The sequence below is a fragment of the Carassius carassius genome, chromosome 23 (genome assembly GCF_963082965.1).
Source record: "Carassius carassius chromosome 23, fCarCar2.1, whole genome shotgun sequence".
Classification (NCBI taxonomy): Eukaryota; Metazoa; Chordata; class Actinopteri; order Cypriniformes; family Cyprinidae; genus Carassius; species Carassius carassius.
Genome location: NC_081777.1, coordinates 32,147,341 through 32,169,840, shown reverse-complemented (window position 1 = coordinate 32,169,840; position 22,500 = coordinate 32,147,341). Strand labels below are relative to the sequence as shown.

At 42.5% G+C, this 22,500-nt stretch overlaps 1 protein-coding gene across 1 annotated transcript in view; it reads right to left on the bottom strand.

The window, feature by feature from the left end:
- The window catches only part of LOC132101788 (tyrosine-protein kinase CSK), a 40,501-nt gene that overhangs the window by 12,997 nt on the left and 5,004 nt on the right, over positions 1–22,500 (bottom strand). The gene's annotated exons all lie outside the window — the stretch shown is intronic.

Genomic DNA, 22,500 nt, shown 5'->3' with positions numbered 1-22,500 from the left:
GAGAGCCATATATCACTGACAGTGAAGTCCATCACGATGGCCCTCGCACGGACAGGAAGTGAAAACCAGAATAAAACTCTGAAAACAGAACTGACACCGATTTTTCCAGCAAACTGCCGAGTAGAAGGAGTGTGTGTGTGTGTGTGTGTGTGTGTGTGTGTGTGTGTGTTAGGGGTGACACGGTTCAACTTTTTCACGGTTTGGTTTGTTTCACGGTTTTACAGTCACGGTTTTCGGTACAGTTCGGTATGTGCTATGTTTATGGAAAACGTACTCGGTTACTAACGTAACCTCGGTTCCCTGAGATGAGGGAACGAGTACTGCGTAAGCTAGCTTACGCTATGGGAAAAGGTCCCCTTTTCTCGAGAATATGAAGCCAAAAATTATCCTTAATTTTTAAATAATGTAAAACGCAGTGCTGCAGCACAGCAGACCCAAGCGAAGCGGCTCGCGCGCTTATTGGCTGTGCTGCGGCAACTGCAGCAACCTATGGTGAGGCGGCGGAGAGTAATGAACCAATGGGGGCGCTTCGCGCCCATTGGACGTCAGAGCGCGCCAAAATAGGCGTGGCTGGAACTATATAAGCCACCGCTTCACCATAGGGATCAGGTTTTAAATCGACTGAAGCGATCACCCGGTCCGAGCACATAGCACGGCAGGTTACGCAGTACTCGTTCCCTCATCTCAGGGAACCGAGGTTACGTTAGTAACCGAGTACGTTCCCTTTCGAGAGTACTCTCGTACTGCGTAAGCTAGCTTACGCTATGGGAACACAATGTAAAACGCCGTGCGTGCTCGGGAACTTCGACCTGTCACAGCCCGAGGCGAGAGCTCGGGGCTTTATAGCAGGAGAAATCCCAGTCCCAACAGCCAACCTTAGTGAGCTTTATATAGGGAACGAAAAAAGGGGGACGTGATAAGGCTTAGCACGTCTATATAGAAACTTGCAGGGACTTGCAGATTATAGAATCTAATAAATGTGGACGGAGAGGCCCAGCCTGCCGCCGCACAGATATCATCCAGTGGTATCCCGCAGGACCACGCCCATGACGAGGCCATACCTCGGGTGGAATGGGCTCTGATGCCGAACGGGCAGTGAAGGCCCTTAGATTTGTAAGCCAGCGAGATAGTGTCTACTATCCATCGCGATAGGCTTTGCTTCGTGGTGGCGAGACCTCGGGTGCGCCCACCAAAGCATATGAAGAGCTGGTCCGACCTCCTGAATAAGGCGGAGCGCGCAATATAGGTTTTAAGAGCCCTGACGGGGCAGATGAAGCTCGCGTTGCTTTCGTCGCTTTGCGAGGAAAGGGCTGACAGCGAGATGACCTGCGCTCTGAACGGTGTTGAGAGCACCTTGGGGACATAGCCGTGTCTTGGTCTGAGAATGACTCTGGAGTCATTAGGCCCAAACTCGAGACAGTCAGCACTTACAGATAGCGCATGTAAATCCCCCACTCGCTTGGCTGAGGCCAGAGCCAGTAGAAAAGCGGTTTTGAACGAAAGAAGCTTCATATCGACAGACTGAAACGGTTCAAAAGGGGGGCCCTTTAAGGCCTCTAGGACCGTAGACAGGTCCCAGGAAGGGATTGAAGGGGGTCGGGGAGGGTTCATCCGACGAGCTCCCTTAAGGAAACGAATGACCAGTTCGTCTTTTCCCAGTGATAGGCCGGCCACCGGAGCATGAGAAGCTGCAATGGCTGCCACATACACTTTGAGCGTAGACGGGGATCTGCCCGCATCTAAACGCTCCTGTAGGAAGGAGAGTATCTCCGTCACGTCACATAAGTGAGGGTCTAGGTTCCGTGTCCCGCACCAGGTGGAGAACACTGACCATTTCTGCGCGTATAGGCGCCTGGTTGAGGGCGCTCTGGCTTCCGTAATGGTCTTTAACACTCCCTCAGGGAGGTTCCCGGGTACCCGTTGAGGGGCCATACATGAAGGGCCCAAAGTTCGGGGTGGGGATGCCAGAGCGCGCCTTTCAGCTGCGTGAGGAGATCTTTCCGCAGCGGTATTGGCCATGGGCCTGTACTGGACAGCTGCATCAGCTCGGAGAACCAAGGTTGGGTCGTCCAGAGTGGGGCTACTAGCAGCATAGCACATCTGCGCTTCCTGACCCGATCGATGACCTGCGGTAGCATCGCGACCGGTGGGAAGGCATAAAGCGGGCGTCTGGGCCAATTGAGGGCCAGCGCGTCCCTGCTCTTTGAAAAATATATTGGGCAATGAGCGTTGTCTTCTGAGGCGAAGAGGTCGACCTCTGCCCTGCCGAAGATGCTCCACATCAACTGAACCGTCTGTGGGTGAAGAGACCACTCCCCAGGGGGAACATTCGCCCTGGAAAGCATGTCCGGGCCCCGGTTCAGGATGCCAGGTACATGCGCTGCCTTTAGCGAGCGCAGATTGTAATGTGCCCATGTCAGAAGACGCTCGGTCAGGGTGTGCAAGGTTTCTGACCTGACACCACCCTGGCGATTTATGTAGGCCACCACTGACATGCTGTCTGATCTGACCAGAACGTGGTGGCCCTTTAAAAATGGGAGGAAAGCTTTCAGGGATAGTTCGACCGCTATCATCTCCAGACAGTTTATGTGTAACAGTCGCTCCGGGCTCGACCAGAGGCCGGAGGCAGACCTGCCCTCGTACAGGGCGCCCCAACCGAGGTTGGATGCATCTGTCGAGACTACTTTCCATTTCGAGACAGCGCCCGTGCTTACGCCTAACTGATACCAGTTGGCTATTTTCCAAGGGGCCAGAGCTGTGATGCAGCCGTGGGTCACCCTGATGCGCGCGCGGCCGGAAATCCAGGCGCGCGCTGGAACACGGTCTCTCAGCCAGCGCTGTAGTGGGCGCATGCGCAGCAGGCCCAGTTTGAGAACCGCAGAGGCTGATGCCATCAGACCTAGCATTTCCTGAAATCGTTTGAGCGGGTAAAGAGACCCGGCTTTGAACGACACGGCTAAATGCTGAATAGTGAGAGCGCGCTGTGACGTCAGACGCGCTGTACATGTCACAGAGTCTATGTCTATCCCCAAAAAGGAAATCCTCTGGCTGGGAGACAGAGCGCTCTTGACAGTGTTGATCGTGAGACCCAGGCATTCTAAATGGCTGAGGATCCAGGATCTGTGTGTCGTCAGTAGTTCCTCGGAATGGGCTAAAACTAGCCAGTCGTCGAGGTAGTTCAATACTCGCACTCCCCGCATTCTCAGGGGTGCGAGAGCGGCATCCATGCACCGTGTAAACGTACGGGGCGCTACGGAGAGGCCGAATGGAAGAACCATGTACTGATAAGTCTGCCCCTCGAAGGCGAATCTCAAGAATGGCCTGTGATGGGGTGCTATTTGAATGTGAAAGTAAGCGTCTTTCAGATCCACTGAGAAAAACCAATCCCTCGGGCGAATTTGCGCGAGTATTTGTTTGGTAGTTAACATTTTGAACAATCGCGTCATAAGCGCTTTGTTCAAACGTCTGAGATCTAGGATGGGTCTGAGACCGCCATCCTTTTTTGGTACGAGGAAGTAGCGGCTGTAAAAGCCTGACTCGCGCTGCGCAGGGGGGACAGTTTCTATCGCCCCTTTTGCAAGAAGGTTTATCAGTTCGGCGCGAAGGACGTGTGTCATTTCGCTTTTCACTTTCGTTTCGACCACGGCCAAAAGCGCGGCGGTCTGCGAGCGAACTGGAGCGAGTAACCTCGTTTTATTATATTCAAAACCCAATTTGATATGCCGGGGATGGCCTGCCATGCAGCGGCTCGTGCGGCTATGGGTTGAATGTGCTTCGGGCACTGGCCGCCTGTTATGAGGGGACCAGTAGCTCGAGTATGCTGTGCTTGTGACACTGTGGTGACAGCGCTTATCTGTAGGGTTGCGCACTGAGAAGTGGGCACGCGCGCTACATTTAGAGCACCTCCGGCGCGAGCGGGAAGGTGGGCATGAAAGGAGACCCGAGTGAGTCTTTGTGACACTTGGGGGAGTGTGTATACATGTAGGGGTGCGTACTGTGTAGTGGGCACACTGCCTACATAGAAAAAGCTCTTTTTGTGCTTTATTGAGGTCGCCGTGAAAACGGCGTTTGTGTGCAGGCGTGCGTGCATTGTAACAGGCTCGTTTACTGCAGTATAGACATCTCCAACCGCCTTTAGTGAGGGGATTGGAGGAAGCATGTGAGGTTTCTTGTGTGGTGGTCCGGCCGCAGCGGGACTTAACCACGGTCTTTTCAGCCCGAAGGTCAGGAGGGCTTTGGAGGCTCGGGGTTCAGCACAATCCTGGGCCGAGGTCCCCGTCTCTCTGGCGGTTTGCGGCTCGTAGAGCGAGAGCGGTGCTGGGTTTTGGTCGCTGGGCGAGACTGTAAGTCTGGCTGCGATGGCTTCGAGGTCTGAGGGGGCGGCGCATTTCTACGGCGTCCCGCAGCAGAGCTAGAGCGTTTCGGCAGGAAGTGTCTCATTGCCTGTGACGTTGTCTGAGCCTCAGTGAAGCGTTCAGCGAAACCCTTAACCGACTGGCCAAAGAGGCCGGAAGGCGAGATAGGAGAGTCGAGAAAGGCGGATTTGTCGGCGTCTTTCATCTCCGTGAGCGTGAGCCAGAGGTGTCGCTCTAAAACAGCGAGGCTTGCCATGCTTCGGCTGATCGCTTGTGCTGTGGTCTTTGTCGCATGCAGGGCTAGATCAGTAGCGCTGCGGAGATCTTTAAAGTCATAGGTATCTGGGGCAGACTCGTCCAGGTTACGGAGAAGTCTGGCCTGAAAAACCTGCAGCACAGCCATGGTGTGTAGAGCCGAAGCAGCTTGACCAGCGGAGGTGTAAGCTCGGCCAGCGAGAGCTGAGGTGGTGCGGCACGGCTTGGATGGATGCACAGGCTTCGACCACCATCCAGCGGCTGAGGGCGGGCAGAGGTGTGCAGCAATAGCCTCCTCGAGAGGGGGGAGGCTCTCGTAACCGTGGTCTCGGGCGCCGTCGACAGAGGAGAGCGCTGACGAGACAGAAGTCTTCAAGCGTGCGGAGAATGGGGCTTTCCACGACTTCGTGAGTTCATTGTGAACTTCCGGGAAGAAGGGGGCGTTTCTTTGCGGAGGGGCCGAAGGGCGCCCCTGCAGGAACCATTCATCCAGCCTGCTTTTAGCGGGCTCGTCTGGAGGAGACCAGTCGAGCTGAAGGTCGCTGACAGCCCTTGTAAGCACGCGAGTAAGCTCCGCGTCGATATCGGCGCGTTGTCCGGTGCAGCTGGGTGCTGTAGGGGGGGGGGGGGGTCCGCAATGGAGCCCGACCATTCCTCACTACTGGACGCGGCGAGAGAAAGGCTGTCGTGTCTGTCCTCTTCCGCCTCAGGCGCTCCGAAGGAGAAGGGGGCGCTGGTGAGCAGGGACTGGCGCTGCTCGTCCACGAAGAGGACAGGCGAAGGAGAGAGAGCGGGCGAGGCACGCGGGGAGTGTTCCGGCGTGAGCTCGCGTGTAGCAGTATGCTCAGGCATTCTCTGATCGCGGCGTTTCTTACGCGGCACTTGAGAGAGAAGAGGCGGAGCGGGTGGAGCATCGTGGCTGGTTTGAGCTAATCGAGCCCGCAGGGTCGATATAGCCATGTCGTCGCACTCAGGGCAGCCGCCCTTGAAGAGTGCGCTCTCAGCATGCTCGCGGCCCAGGCAGGAGACACAGATGATGTGGCGGTCCTCGCTGGGCAGAGGGCCTCGGCAGGAAGCGCAGGCCCGAGGCATTTGAAACAACGCCTCGAATTCTGGAGGAAAAAAGTGTGATGCAGTGGCAAACACACTAGCTTTGAAAAGGATATAGTCACGCCGGATGGCGCAGCAGGAAGCGAGTGCTGAAGGCGGCGTCGAGATGAAGCACGAGCCGGCGTCCTCAGATCTGCGTTGCAGTGCTATCCCGCTGAGAGGCTTTTCGACGGCGTGTAGAGGCTTCTCCGGAGAAGACAGCGAATTGCAGGTGAGATCGCTGAAGGAGATGAAATCTGATCCCTATGGTGAAGCGGTGGCTTATATAGTTCCAGCCACGCCTATTTTGGCGCGCTCTGACGTCCAATGGGCGCGAAGCGCCCCCATTGGTTCGTTACTCTCCGCCGCCTCACCATAGGTTGCTGCAGTTGCCGCAGCACAGCCAATAAGCGCGCGAGCCGCTTCGCTTGGGTCTGCTGTGCTGCAGCACTGCGTTTTACATTATTTAAAAATTAAGGATAATTTTTTGCTTCATATTCTCGAGAAAAGGGGACCTTTTCCCATAGCGTAAGCTAGCTTACGCAGTACGAGAGTACTCTCGAAAGGGAAACTATACTTTCTAATAAAAAAAAAGAAGAACTACAAGCAACAGCACAAATAAATACAATAGAGTAAAGTTACAAACAATAAACAGTGATTTTCAGTTTTTTTTTTTTTGGCAGGCCTAGCTTAAGTTTTTAGGTACAGAAATTGAATAAAGTAATCAAATGTAAAACAGCATTGCATATTAGACTACATAAATTAAAGATTATTCTTTATTAAAGTTATAAAAGCTTTTTAATCAGGAGCAGTGAGTGATTTCTTTGTTGTTGCTGTTCTATTAATATGAAGACTGTCACTTTAAGAGAATGCACTGATCCAGTGGCATGCGTTCAGCCGGCTGTGTCTGCTTTAGGATACTTACCAAGACCGGCATTTTGACATGATTTTTGTCTGAATTTGTCAATTTAAACACAATACTTCAGAGAGAGCTTATATTTGCGCGCGTTCTGAGGCGCGGGTTTGCGCTTTGGATGAGCGCATGCACAAATCTTCTCACTGCGCGCGAGCTCGCGTCCTCTTGCTCTTGTTTCATGTTTAAACTAACAAAGCTTAAATGAGTTTAGTTTAACTGTCTCATCTGTGCGCGCGCTTTCAGCACCCGGATGATGACAGAATAAATGACTGCCCATATTCCAGCATAAGTCTTTCACATTGATCAAGAGTGAATGGTTTGTCCAGGTTTTTTTTTCTTCTCCTCGTCGCTATTGTTGTAATGTCTGGGAATCCAGAATGCGCATCCATCAACAGAAACATATACTGACTGCTATTTATAGCAAACCATATACCGAACCGTGTGTGGTGAACCGAACGGTACGGGGTTTTTTTCAGCGAACCGTGCCACCCCTAGTGCGTGTGTGTGTGTGTGTGTGTGTGTCAGTGTTTAGGAGGTAGGGCTGTGCAAAACATCGAATGCGATTTACATGCACATCTCATCAGTAAAGAAGCTCCTGTGATTAGAAGTATATCTCCAGCACGTGTGTTCAGATCAGGGTTGTCAGGTTTTCACAACAAATCCTGCCCAGTTGCTTCTCAAAACTAGTCCAATCGCGCTTCGAGGTGGTTCCCCGATAAAAATTGATTCCCGGGGTTAAAATATACATTTTTTGGAAGGGTTGCCTTGGTAAAATTCGCATTTTAGGTGCTAAATATCACGTTATTTGTATTGGGGTCGCTTCGACCTACGGACATGAAAAACAACCACAGACTTGGCAACACTGGTTGGCATTTACTACACCGAGCCGTAGTTCACTGATAATCCACACAAAATCGATGTTAAAATCGCAGGCGATTCTTTGTTGATTTTGAAAACGATTTTGTCGGTAGACTACGGCTCTGTGTGGTAACTGCCGTTCCACCTGAACCAGTGTTGCCAAGTCTGCGATTGTTTTTCATGTCCGCGGTTTGAAGCAACCCCAATACCAATAACGTGATATTTAGCCCCTAAAATGCGAATTTTACCAGGGCAACCCTTCCAAAAAATGTATATTTTAATCCCGAGAAGCAATTTTTATCGGGGAACCTCCTGGAAACGCGATTGGGCTAGTTTTGGACTAGTTTTGAGAAGCAACTGGGAAGGATTTGTTGTGAAAACCTGGCAACCCTGATCTGAACGCACGTGCTGGAGATATACTTCTAATCACAGGAGCCGTCTTTACTGATGAAATGTGCATGAAAATCGCATTCGATTTTTTGCACAGCCCTATTAGGAGGTTGTGGGTAAAACATCTAAATCTGGCCTCTGCTCTAAAAATCATCAACACTTTAATCTACAGCAAAAAACTAATCCCCCGGTTTCACAGACAAAGCTTAAGCTAGTCCCAGACTAAAATGCATGTTTGAACCGTCTCAGTTGAAAATATATTGCTCTGACATATCTTAACAAATGTCAGTGTCATTGTTCTGTGTCAATATGCACACCTGTAATGTTTTCTTCTAAGGCATTTTTGTAATAGTCGCTTTAATATCTTAATTTAACTAAGGTCTAGTCCTGGCTTAAGCTAAGACCTGTGTGTGAAACCAGGCCATTATATAATAACAGTCAGAAAAATATTACTTCATTACCGAAGGGACAAAATTACTAAAACCTGAATTTAAAAGAAAATTAAGTAAAAGCTAATTATTCGAAACAGAAATAAATACCATAATAATATATAAATAATACAAATATGTAACAAGCGTGCAGAAGTACAGTCACAGGTATTTGTTGCAAAAACTGACCATTAAAAAGCAGTATCAGATTATTACAAACAAGTTCTGATGTATTCCAATCTTCTGACAGATGACTGTTTACATTGAAAAATCACATTCCAACATATGAAAATAAATGGCAATATTATTACCCAATATATAGTTTAAACTATATAACAAAATATTATATATATATATATATATATATATATATATATATATATATATATATATATATATATATATATATATATATATATATATATATATATATATATATATATATATTAGAGCCCGACCGATATGGATTTTTGGGGGCCGATGCCGATATTAACTCGAAAAGAGCCGATTTATAAGCCGATATTTTGATTTTAAAAATAATCTGGATATTAGACCCATTTCCTATAAACTGCACTTACACAACATTCAATAGCAAAATATCTGCCTGTTCTATGTATGTGGGCTGTATAAACCATTTTCCAGAATGGACTATGTTTAAAAAAAAAGCCTTAGATTACAGTCTCAATGACTAAACAATTGCACAAAAGTATATATTTTTTTAATGATCAAAAAACAGTCTGGTTTTAAACATTTAACACTTTTACTTTCTTCCAGTTGAAGCTGGTTTTAACAGTCTGTGTGTTTACTGTAAATAAATTATAATACTAAAGTTAAAGTATTTGCAGAAGTAGTCCCACACTTTGCTGCTAGAGCATTCACCTTTTCCAGCCATCTGTAGGCAGAAAGAGAGACAGAGAAAGAATAAGCATGTGTATTAATAATATCACCATGTATCTTTACTCATGTCATCATTAGAATTATAATAATAATAAACTGGGATCTCCTACATAGGCAAAAATGAGAAATATATATATATTTTTTATTTGTCAAGCAATAGGTATTACCTACTTATATTTAACAATATTATTTCAACATTTTCCTGTTATGTCTGTAAAGCTGCTTTGAAACAATATGTAAAAAAAAAAAAAAGCGCTAGTTCAGCTCACATTTATTTACATGACCCCTCTGGTTTAATCATTTCTGACGCACCTACTGTAGTTACTGTAACTACACTATATTTGCTCTCACAGACACATTCACAACAGACCCGTATATCTTCTCCTCTTCTCTTTGTGCAGTCTGAATCAAAACATCGTCTTGCCTACTATTACCGGAAGATTACGGAATCAATTCGAAGTTGAATGGTTAACGTTAGTGTCATGAACACACCGCTGTCAATTTTGAGAAGAACCACCTTCAAACAAGTTAATAGCAAGCATTTAAGGGGCCTGCTAAAAAGGAAGCTATTAGCGTTAGAGTAACGTAACCAGCCTGAATTCACCAAATTGTTCTCTGGACCTGAGGGTAGCCTCTTCTTCCTTGCTTCTCTCTTAATTTTCATCAGCAGGACTAGCGCTATCGCTTGCTTCTTACAACGGGACAGATACATGTTTGCTGCTGACTGAAAGGAGGAGGAACAGACTATGAAAGAGCTCCCGCTAAACGTTTTTAAAACTCCGCCTATGCCATAGCGCAGCGCAAATCGCGTTGTATCTGAAGGGCAACGCTGAGCCCAGCGGCAAGCGCCGTGCATACCGCGTACTGTGTGAAAGGCCCAATTACGCGGTCATTATGTGGGAAACACACCGCAATAGAATAAGAATAAGTTAAACGCTAACGTTATAGTTTGACCTCCTATTAACGTTCGCGCTCTTCCACTGATAAACATGGTATTAGCTTTGTGGCTAATCTAATATAGCAATGCATTAGCGGCTGTAAGTGATGTTACAGAATATTTAGAAGTAATAATGATAGGACCGTTAGCTAGAACTACCACACAGTTTTTATATACAGGGTATGAACTAAATCTACAATCATTTCACATGACGAACGACAGACTCACCGTCAAAACAGTTGATCGCTTTCTTCTGTAGTGGACTTCTGGCGCTGTTGTTAACTCTGGAGCTGCAGAGCTCCCTCTGGTGGGCACACTATGCAACACTCATAACATGAGTGAAGCATGAGACTGTTTCTCATGTTTCATCGGCCGTTATAAATGCCGATGCCGATTTAAATGCAATTAACTTATATCGGCCGATAATATCGGCCGGCCGATATATCGGTCGGGCTCTAATATATATATATATATATATATATATATAAAATATAAATATCTAATAAAGCAAAAGATAAATCAGTGTGACTCTAGTTCTGGACTAAACTGTGACTTTAAGGCCTGGTTTCACAGACAAGGCTTAGACTAAGCCAGGATTAGGCCATAGCTCAATTGGGACACTTAAGTCACTTTTATAAACGTGCTTTAGAAAAACATTACTGGTGTGAATCTTGAGACAAAACCAAGACACTGATCATTATAAGATCAATCAGTGCAAGTTTCTCTCAGCTGAAACAGCTAAGACTTAATGTTAGTTTGGGACTAGACTTAAGCCTGGTCTGTGAACGAGTCATAAACCAGAGATGAGGAGCGTCTGCAAACCTGATGAAAGTGCTCTAGTTATTGGTGATTCTATTGTACGGAACGTGAATATAGAGACACCAGCCACCATAGTCAAATGTTTACCGGGAGCCAGAGCGCCTGACATCTTGGCAAATTTAAAAGTGCTGGCTAATGCTAAACGTAAATACAGTAAGATTGTTATTCATGCCGGCGCTAATGATGTTCGACTTCGCCAGTCGGAGATCACTAAAAATAACATTAAAGAGGTGTGTGAACTTGCAAGCACGATGTCAGACACTGTAATATGCTCTGGTCCCCTCCCTGCTTACCGTGGTGATGAGATGCATAGCAGATTGTCATCACTCAATGGCTGGATGTCTAAGTGGTGCCCACAGAATAACATAGGTTTCATAGACAATTGGACGAGCTTTTGGGGCAGACCTGACCTGTTTAAAAGAGATGGTCTTCATCCCTCCTGGGGTGGCGCCACTCTTCTCTCTAGAAATATGGCAAATAGTCTTAGTGTTTATACTTGACTAACTGGGGCCCAGGTCAGGAAGCAGACAGACTGGCTAAACCGACCGTCTGCTAGCTGCCTCACGTCACAGAGGTCAGTTAATTCTCAGCACATAGAGACTCTTTCACCTAGATATCACACTATAGAGACTGTGTCTGTTCCCCGAACTAGAAAATACAAAAAACGTCCAAACCTGGTTAAGATTAACAATTTAATTGAGGTTCAACAAATAAAAAACAGAAGCAATATGGATAAACAAATGATAAAGCTTGGCTTATTGAATATCAGATCCCTTTCTACGAAAACACTTTTTGTAAATAATATGATCACTGATCATAATATAGATGTACTCTGTTTGACAGAAACCTGGCTAAAACCTGATGATTACATTATTTTAAATAGGGCTGCAACTAACGATTATTTTGATAATCGATTAATCTGTCGATTATTTTTACGATTAATCGATTAATCGGTTTATGTACTTATATTTTAGTTTTTTCCATTTTTCCCCCCAAGTAAATTATTAATAAATGGTCTTTATCCTTCAGCATAGATTTTTAAGAGATTTTAACCATTTTGCACTGTCATATCCTAATCAAAAATATACCTGGAGTTGTTTTATTGTGTTAGTAATCCTTTGTCGAACTCTTCTGCAATCAGAACCCTGACCCATACTCTAGCAAATTTCACAAGGAGATTTAAAATAATGTTTTCACCATGGCAGTCCTTAGAGCTCCTAAAGTAGTTTAACATCCCGAATGAAGCTAATTAAGGAATCTTTCAGAACATATTTTCACGAAGAATAAGGATAAAACAGAATAAAATTGCAGTGCATTGTATTTTATTATTTACTGGGAAACAGCTTTATAGCTTTTGCTGTGAAATTGTAAACAATCCTTCGAATAAAGTGCCAGTGGCATGAAACCTGAATGGAAATCACAATTTAAAGTAAAATTTATCAGAAGGTTGTCCAGAAAAAAAAATTGGACAGTCACACACAAAAAACCTGCTGTGTGAAAAAGAGCAGTGAATACTTAGAAAAAAAGTGCATTTCAAATATCTTTAAACATTTACCTCTCTCATTCAGTCATAATTAGGCTGCACGTCTGAATTTTGAACTGGTAAACTACAAACTGATCACAGAACATGTTTGTAAAGCTTTAAATGTTAACTGTTAAAAAGCAATGTTATCAGCTTTTACGACTAAACATTTGCAAACAACATTGTACTGGAGAATCTGCACAAATAAAAGTCTTAGGGGCCGTTCACATATCGTGCCTAAAAACGCGTGGAAAACGCTAGGCGCACCGCTTTCTCCTCCTTTCCCAAGCGCTCGGGCAGAAGCGCCCCTGAGGCGTCTGCCTTTGATAAGCAACCATGACGTGCTCTCTCCTTGAAGACGCGGAAATTTCAGCAAAGGATAAATGGATTTGCAGCTCAAAAAATCGCTTGCAGTAGCTCTGCTACTAAATTTATTTTAAAATGGAAATCCATATACAACTATGATCAGCTGTTCCTTTCATCTTGACTGAGCTTTTAACGTTGTTACGGGAAAGGATGAAGCTGATTGGTTAGTTCTTGTCACATGACCCGCGATGCGCTTGCAGCATTCTGAAAAGTTGAGATGTTTTTAACTCGACGCGGTGCGGTGTTGGAAATAACGAACTTGAGCGCGCAAAAGACGCGATATGTGAACGTCCCCTTAAACAGTTCAGTAGTGCAGAGTTTACAGGTTACTCTTCTTTTTTGAAGGCTCAAAGTAAAGTACTCCCAGTCTCCCACATCCCGCTAAATGCTGCAGAGACGCTGTTCGGGAAGCACGTGACATAAAACGAGGCCAGCTATTGGCTATTCGCTACTTCTCCTGCTGTACTGGCTGAGTAAAACCTCCGGTGGCTCATTACTGCCACACTTTGGTCACCGCAGATTTGAAATATGCACGAAATGAGCCGCTTATGGCAAATAAAAGTTATTTAGCAACGAATCGATGACTAAATTAGTTGACAACTATTTTAATAATCGATTTTTATCGATTAAATCGATTCGTTGTTTCAGCTCTAATTTTAAATGAGTCCACCCCCCAAGATTACTGTTATAAACATGAGCCACGTCTAAAAAGCAAAGGTGGAGGTGTTGCTTCAATTTATAACAACGTTTTCAGGATTTCTCAGAGGGCAGGCTACAAGTATAACTCGTTTGAAGTAATGGTACTTCATATAACATTATCCAAAGAAACAAATGTTAATGATAAATCCCCTGTTATGTTTGTACTGGCTACTGTATACAGGCCACCAGGGCACCATACAGACTTTATTAAAGAGTTTGGTGATTTTACATCTGAGTTAGTTCTGGCTGCAGATAAAGTTTTAATAGTTGGTGATTTTAATATCCATGTTGATAATGAAAACGATGCATTGGGATCAGCATTTATAGACATTCTGAACTCTATTGGTGTTAGACAACACGTTTCAGGACCTACTCATTGTCGAAATCATACTCTAGATTTAATACTGTCACATGGAATTGATGTTGATGGTGTTGAAATTATTCAGCCAAGTGATGATATCTCAGATCATTATTTAGTTCTTTGCAAAATTCATATAGCCAAAATTGTAAATTCTACTTCTTGTTACAAGTATGGAAGAACCATCACTTCTAACACAAAAGACTGCTTTTTAAGTTATCTTCCTGATGTATCCAAATTCCTTAGCATATCCAAAACCTCAGAACAACTTGATGATGTAACAGAAACTATGGACTCTCTCTTTTCTAGCACTTTAAATAAAGTTGCTCCTTTACGCTTAAGGAAGGTTAAGGAAAACAGTTTGACACCATGGTATAATGAGCATACTCGCACCCTAAAGAGAGCAGCCCGAAAAATGGAGCGCAGCTGGAGGAAAACAAAACTAGAGGTATTTCGTATTGCTTGGCGGGAAAGTAACATATCCTACAGAAAAGCATTAAAAACTGCTAGATTCGATTACTTTTCTTCTCTTTTAGAAGAAAACAAACATAACCCCAGGTATTTATTCAATACAGTGGCTAAATTAACGAAAAATAAAGCATCAACAAGTGTTGACATTTCCCAACACCACAGCAGTAATGAGTTTATGAACTACTTTACTTCTAAAATCGATACTATTAGAGATAAAATTGCAACCATTCAGCCGTCAGCTACAGTATCACATCAGACAGTGCACTATAGACCCCCTGAGGAACAGTTCCACTCATTCTCTACCATAGGAGAGGAAGAATTGTATAAACTTGTTAAATCATCTAAACCAACAACATGTATGTTAGACCCTATACCATCTAAGCTCCTGAAAGAGGTGCTTCCAGAAGTCATAGATCCTCTTCTGACTATTATTAATTCCTCATTGTCATTAGGACATGTCCCCAAAACCTTCAAACTGGCTGTTATTAAGCCTCTCATCAAAAAACCACAACTTGACCCCAAAGAACTAGTTAATTATAGACCAATCTCGAATCTCCCTTTTCTGTCCAAGATACTAGAAAAGGTGGTATCCACACAATTATATTCCTTCTTAGAGAAAAATGGTATATGTGAGGATTTCCAGTCAGGATTTAGACCGTATCATAGTACTGAGACTGCTCTTCTTAGAGTTACAAATGATCTGCTCTTATCATCTGATCGTGGGTGTATCTCTCTATTAGTTTTATTGGATCTTAGTGCTGCGTTTGACACAATTGACCACAACATTCTTTTGCATAGACTTGAATAATTTGTTGGCATCAGTGGAAGTGCATTAGCATGGTTTAAATCGTACTCATATGACCGCCATCAGTTCGTAGCAGTGAATGAAGATGTATCCTATCGATCACAAGTGCAGTATGGAGTACCTCAAGGCTCAGTACTAGGGCCTCTACTCTTCACGCTTTATATGTTACCCTTGGGAGATATCATCAGGAAACATGGTGTTAGCTTTCACTGTTATGCTGATGATACTCAGCTCTATATTTCTTCGCAGCCCGGTGAAACACACCAATTTGAAAAACTAATGGATTGCATAGTCGATATAAAAAACTGGATGACGAGTAATTTCTTACTGCTAAATTCTGAAAAAACAGAGGTGTTAATTATAGGACCTAAAAACTCTGCTTGTAATAACCTAGAACACTGTCTAAGACTTGATGGTTGCTCTGTCAATTCTTCGTCATCAGTTAGGAACCTGGGTGTGCTATTTGATCGCAATCTTTCCTTAGAAAGCCACATTTCTAGCATTTGTAAAACTGCATTTTTCCATCTCAAAAATATATCTAAATTACGGCCTATGCTCTCAATGTCAAATGCAGAAATGTTAATCCATGCATTTATGACCTCAAGGTTAGATTATTGTAATGCTTTATTGGGTGGTTGTTCTGCACGCTTAGTAAACAAACTACAGCTAGTCCAAAATGCAGCAGCAAGAGTTCTTACTAGAACCAGGAAGTATGACCATATTAGCCCAGTCCTGTCAACACTGCACTGGCTCCCTATCAAACATCGTATAGATTTTAAAATATTGCTTATTACTTATAAAGCCCTGAATGGTTTAGCACCTCAGTATTTGAATGAGCTCCTTTTACATTATAATCCTCTACGTCCGCTACGTTCTCAAAACTCAGGCAATTTGATAATACCTAGAATATCAAAATCAACTGCAGGCGGCAGATCCTTTTCCTATTTGGCGCCCAAACTCTGGAATAACCTACCTAACATTGTTCGGGAGGCAGACACACTCTTGCAGTTTAAATCTAGATTAAAGACCCATCTCTTTAACCTGGCATACACATAACATACTAATATGCTTTTATTATCCAAATCCGTTAAAGGATTTTTAGGCTGCATTAATTAGGTAAACCGGAACCGGGAACACTTCCCATAACAACCTATGTACTTGCTACATCATTAGAAGAATGGCATCTACGCTAATATTAGTCTGTTTCTCTCTTATTCCGAGGTCACCGTAGCCACCAGATCCAGTCTGTGTCCAGATCAGAGGGTCACTGCAGTCACCCGGATCCAGTACGTATCCAGACCAGATGCTGGATCAGCACCTAGAAAGGACCTCTACATCCCTGAAAGACAGCGGAGACCAGGACAACTAGAGCCCCAGATACAGATCCCCTGTAAAGACCTTGTCTCAGAGGAGCACCAGGACAAGACCACAGGAAACAGATGATTCTTCTGCACAATCTGACTTTGCTGCAGTCTGGAATTGAACTGCTGGTTTCGTCTGGTCAGAGGAGAACTGGCCCCCCAACTGAGCCTGGTTTCTCCCAAGGTTTTTTTCTCCATTCTGTCACCGATGGAGTTTCGGTTCCTTGCCGCTGTCGCCTCTGGCTTGCTTAGTTGGGGACACTTCATCTACAGCGATATCGTTGACTTGATTGCAAATAAATGCACAGACACTATTTAACTGAACAGAGATGACATCACTGAATCCAATGATGAACTGCCTTTAACTATCATTTTTGCATTATTGACACTGTTTTCCTAATGAATGTTGTTCAGTTGCTTTGACGCAATGTATTTTGTTTAAAGCGCTATATATATAAATAAAAATAAAGGTGACTGTGAAATATGGAAATGTGACCTTACTGAACATGCAAATGATGAGTTAACAGAGCACAAACACATTTTCACATCAGTCTGAGTCTGAGAATACTCTTCCTCCGAATCAAACCTGAATATTCAGAAGAATCAGCTCTCAATACCTCCAAGAAAACAGCACTTCTGGCTGAGTGTAACACACACACACACACACACACACACACAGAGAGAGAGAGAGAGAGAGAGAGGACGGGAGAGAGAGACAGAGAGAGAGACAGAGAAAGTGACAGAGAAAGAGAGAGAGATACAGAGAGAGAGAGAGAGAGAGAGAGAGAGAGAAAGAGAGAGAGATGAAAGGTGCAGAGATTTCCCGAAATAGATCAGAGAAGAAAATCATCTATTGAGCTGCGAAATAAAGAGCTGATGCAGAACGAAAGAGAGATTAGAGAAGGCAATAATTAAAAAGAGACGACAATGTGTGTGTGTGTGTGTGGATCAGTGTTATTTTAGCATCTATTATAGTATCTGTGAGAGCTGAGATACTATTATAGTTTTTACAATTATTTGGAACTGATTTTGATTGTATATCTTCCAGTTTCATTTTAATTTAATTAAGGTTTTAGTAATTTTGTTTCCTTTTTTTTGTCACTTTTATTATTTATTTTAATTTTTACAATTAATATATTAGGGCTGTCAATTTAACACATTAACTTAATTTATGAAAAATAATGCAATTAAAATATTTTAACGCATTTAATGCACTGGCCCCGCCCCCAGAGCGGTACGTCATCTTACAGTCCATACAGCTGACTGATGCAGGACAACAGCTCCATAAACGCAGTTATGCCAAAAAATACAAGACACTGGTGCAAAAAAATACCCGTGTTTGTCTCAAATTTATAACATACGAGAAGATATAACACAAGCAGCAAGAGATTGATGAGTGCTGATTTTGTCCCGAAGTTTAAATGTGATTTTATAAATAAGACCAGTAAATAAGTAGTGTTAACACAATATTAGGAGTTTTTACTTAATTTTTGAAGAACACATTACCACTAAAGTCAAGGCAGAATTGTTGTGTGTCTCTGAACAACACAGTGGTGTTTAGTTTAGTTTCTGAATGAATCCTCCTTTTGAATGAATCGAGTGAAACAACGATTCAAAGACTCATTCATAAAAAGAGCCGTTTAACTGATTCCTGAATGAATCAGCTGTTTGAACGGATCTAGTGAATGAATGATTCAAAGACTCATTCATAAAGAGAGCCGTTTAACTGATTCCTGAATTAATCAGCTGTTTGAAAGGATCTAGTGAATGAATGATTCAAAGACTCATTCATAAAGAGAGCCGTTTAACTGATTCCTGAATGAATCAGCTGTTTGAAAGGATCTAGTGAATGAATGATTCAAAGACTCATTCATAAAGAGAGCCGTTTAACTGATTCCTGAATGAATCAGCTGTTTGAAAGGATCTAGTGAATGAATGATTCAAAGACTCATTCATAAAGAGAGCCGTTTAACTGATTCCTGAATGAATCAGCTGTTTGAACGGATCTAGTGAATGAATGATTCAAAGACTCATTCATAAAGAGAGCCGTTTAACTGATTCCTGAATGAATCAGCTGTTTGAACGGATCTAGTGAATGAATGATTCAAAGACTCATTCATAAAGAGAGCCGTTTAACTGATTCCTGAATGAATCAGCTGTTTGAACGGATCTAGTGAATGAATGATTCAAAGATTCATTCATAAAGAGAGCCGTTTAACTGATTCCTGAATGAATCAGCTGTTTGAACGGATCTAGTGAATGAATGATTCAAAGACTCATTCATAAAGAGAGCCATTTAACTGATTCCTGAATGAATCAGCTGTTTGAACGGATCTAGTGAATGAATGATTCAAAGACTCATTCATAAAGAGAGCCATTTACTTGATTCCTGAATGAATCAGCTATCTGAATGAATGATTCAAAGACCCATTTATAAAGAGCCGTTTACATGACTCCTGAATGAAACAGCTGTTTAAATTAATTGTGTGAATCAGTGATTCACAGACTCATTTATAAAGATGTTTAATTCCTGAATTAATCAGCCACTCGAACAAATCGAGTGAATGAATGATTCAAAGACGCATTCGTAAAGAGAGCCGTTTACTTGATTCCTGAATGAATCAGCCATTCGAACGAATCGAGTGAATGAATAATTCAAAGACTCATTCATAAAGAGAGCCGTTTACTTGATTTCTGAATGAATCAGCCATTCGAACGAATCGAGTGAATGAATGATTCAAAGACTGATTCGTAAAGAGAGCCTTTTACTTGATTTCTGAATGAATCAGCCATTCGAACGAATCGAGTGAATGAATAATTCAAAGACTTATTCATAAAGAGAGCCGTTTACTTGATTCCTGAATGAATCAGCAGTTCGAACGAATCGAGTGAATGAATAATTCAAAGATTCATTCATAAAGAGAGCCGTTTACTTGATTTCTGAATGAATCAGCCATTCGAACGAATCGAGTGAATGAATGATTCAAAGACTCATTCGTAAAGAGAGCCTTTTACTTGATTTCTGAATGAATCAGCCATTCGAACGAATCGAGTGAATGAATGATTCAAAGACTCATTCATAAAGAGAGGCGTTTACTTGATTTCTGAATGAATGACTAAACAAGACATTTACCGCCACCTGCTGGCAGATTTAGTTTCTTATTTAGAGAATAATTTCATTATAATAATAATAATAATAATAATAATAATAATAATAATAATAAAAACATTAAAAGGGAATGTTCACCAAAAATATTTATATTCTATTTTGTGGAACATAATTGGTAACGAAGCTGTTCTGGTCACTAGTGACTTCCTTTGCATGAACAAAAAATACTGAGATGTTTCTAAAATTATCTTTTTTATTTTTATTTCATTGTTTATTTCAAGTATGTTAAGTCGTTGTAGCCTAAATGTTTATAAGTTTTTGTTGAATCAAATAAAATACCTAAAGCTACGATTTGTAATGTCTCATTGATACTTTCTCATTTAACACAAAAATTGCTTTAAATAATCTTTTGTGGGTATTTTCACAGTCAAATCTATTTAGTGATGAATTAAATCGAAACATCATGTAATTAATTCATTTAAAATATATAATTGACTGACAGCCCTAATATACTTATGTAAAAACATAAAATGCAATGTTCACCTGTGTAGGAAATCCTTCATTTTCATTTGATTACATATTGTATATTTTATGTACACATTTTATGAACTGACAGGACATGCATTTTGATAATTAAAAATTAATTATTATTGATTTTATATTATTTATTATCTTTTAGTGAACAAAAGAAAAAAAAAAGATAGAATTGATGGAAGAAAAATGATGGGTTTAAAAGCAACCTGACACAAAACAGTATAAAACGCAACAGTTTACATTTTTCACTTTAAAAAGAGCACTAAAGAAGAGAGCAAAATATGCTCATTTGATGTAAATGTACAGACTGTCAATTAAACCAAATGACAAATAATGACATCCAATGTGATCTTAAATGGCGTGATGTTAGCAGCAGTTTTCAGCAGATATGAATAATGAAGCTGAACTCCAGACACACCGAGCAGCGAGCACTAAATAAATAAACAAGCTACAATATTCGCACGCACGCACGCACACACGCCTGCTTCCAGTGAGCAGCTACATTAGTTAGGGTCTCACTCGAACATGTCTTTATTATGAATGTTGGCATTTTATTATGGTAATGTTGCATCTTATGGTGCTTGTGCTCTTATTTCACAGACAGATCTTCAAGCTCTGAGACACGATAAAGATCAGACACTCGGACTGGATTATCAACATCTAAACTGGTGCATCAGGTTAAAGATGAAACCCAGGAAGGTCAGAGAAGGAATCTGTTTCTGACCCGAGAGGCTTCGGATAAAGGCTGGACACTGGAGATGCGAGATCGTCTCACAATCTGCATGAAAACCATCTAATAAAAGCAGATCGGAGATCGATCTCTAGTTAAAGGAATAGTTTACAGAAAAATGAAAATGCACTCACCCTCAGATCACCAGAGATCACGATGAGTGTGTTTCTTAATCAGAAATGTAGCATTGCATCAGTGTCTCATCAATGGATGCTCTGCAGTGAATGGGTGCCGTCAGAATGAGCGTCTGATAAAAACATCCCAATAATCCACAGCACTCCAGTCCATCAGTGAACATCTGGAGAAGACAAAAGATGAAACACGTCCAGCATTAAGATGATTTTAACTCAAACACAGAGTCTATAATCCATAATAACACTTCCTCCAGTGAAAAAGTGCATCTGCTGTTGTTGTTTAGATCTGTTTAAACGCTGCTTGATCTGTGCAGATTTCTCTCCTGATTCAGACCAGAACACTTTTTCACTGGAGGAAGTGTTATTATGGATTATAGACTCTATGTGTTTGAGTTAAAATCATCTTAATGCTGGATGTGTTTCAGCTTTTGTCTTCTCCAGATGTTCACTGATGGACTGGAGTGCTGTGGATTATTGGGATGTTTTTATCAGACTCTCATTCTGACGGCACCCATTCACTGCAGAGCATCCATTGATGAGACACTGATGCAGTGCTACATTTCTACAAACCTGATGAAGACACGCACTCCTCCTGATCTCAGATGACCTGAGGACAATTTTTTTTGCAAATTTTCATTTTTAAGCAAACCATCCAACACAAAAAATCCCAACAACAAGCTCAAACTGCAGATCCCAGAGAGATCCAGCAAAGATCTAAAAGCATCCGGAAAGGTCTCAAGATACAGGAATCAATCAGCTCCTGGAGACCTTCATTACAAACTCTCAGGACAAGATCAATCCCAATCCGTTTGCCTCAAAAGCGAACCGGTTTCTCTCAAACGCAGCAGCTTGAACATGTTTAAACATGAGATGATGACAAACTTCAGCGTGCACATGAAGAGTCAGTGGAGAAACAAGCAGGAGAAACCTTCACTGAACAGACACTCGAGAAAAGAAACGCGTCCATCAGGTGAGAGACGGAAGTGACCTTCAGCGGTCCGTCACGCACCGTTATCTTCAGCAGATTCATTAAAATGAACGGCTGGATCACCTCAGGACATTTGAATAGAGCAGCTCTGTATGAACACGCTTCAGTGTGAGAACCGCCGATGCAAATGAGCAGAGATCATGACATCATCGCTGGAAATAAAACACTGATGCTTTTAGTGCTGGTGCTCGTGATTCTACTTCCTGTTCTCACACCTGTGACGTTCCCTAGAGGACCGCATGATGACTTCTGCTTTCATACTCCGACTGATTACAGAGATCAGAAACACAAGAACCACATACAGAGACACACAAACCAAAAATCAACACAAAACTAGTGCAAAACCTGTATAAAGGCAGTATAAAATCAGCACAATATCAGAACGGAATCATGACAAAATCAGCACAAAATCTTAACAAAGTCATGACAAAATCAGCACAATATCAGAACGGAATCATGACAAAATCAGCACAAAATCT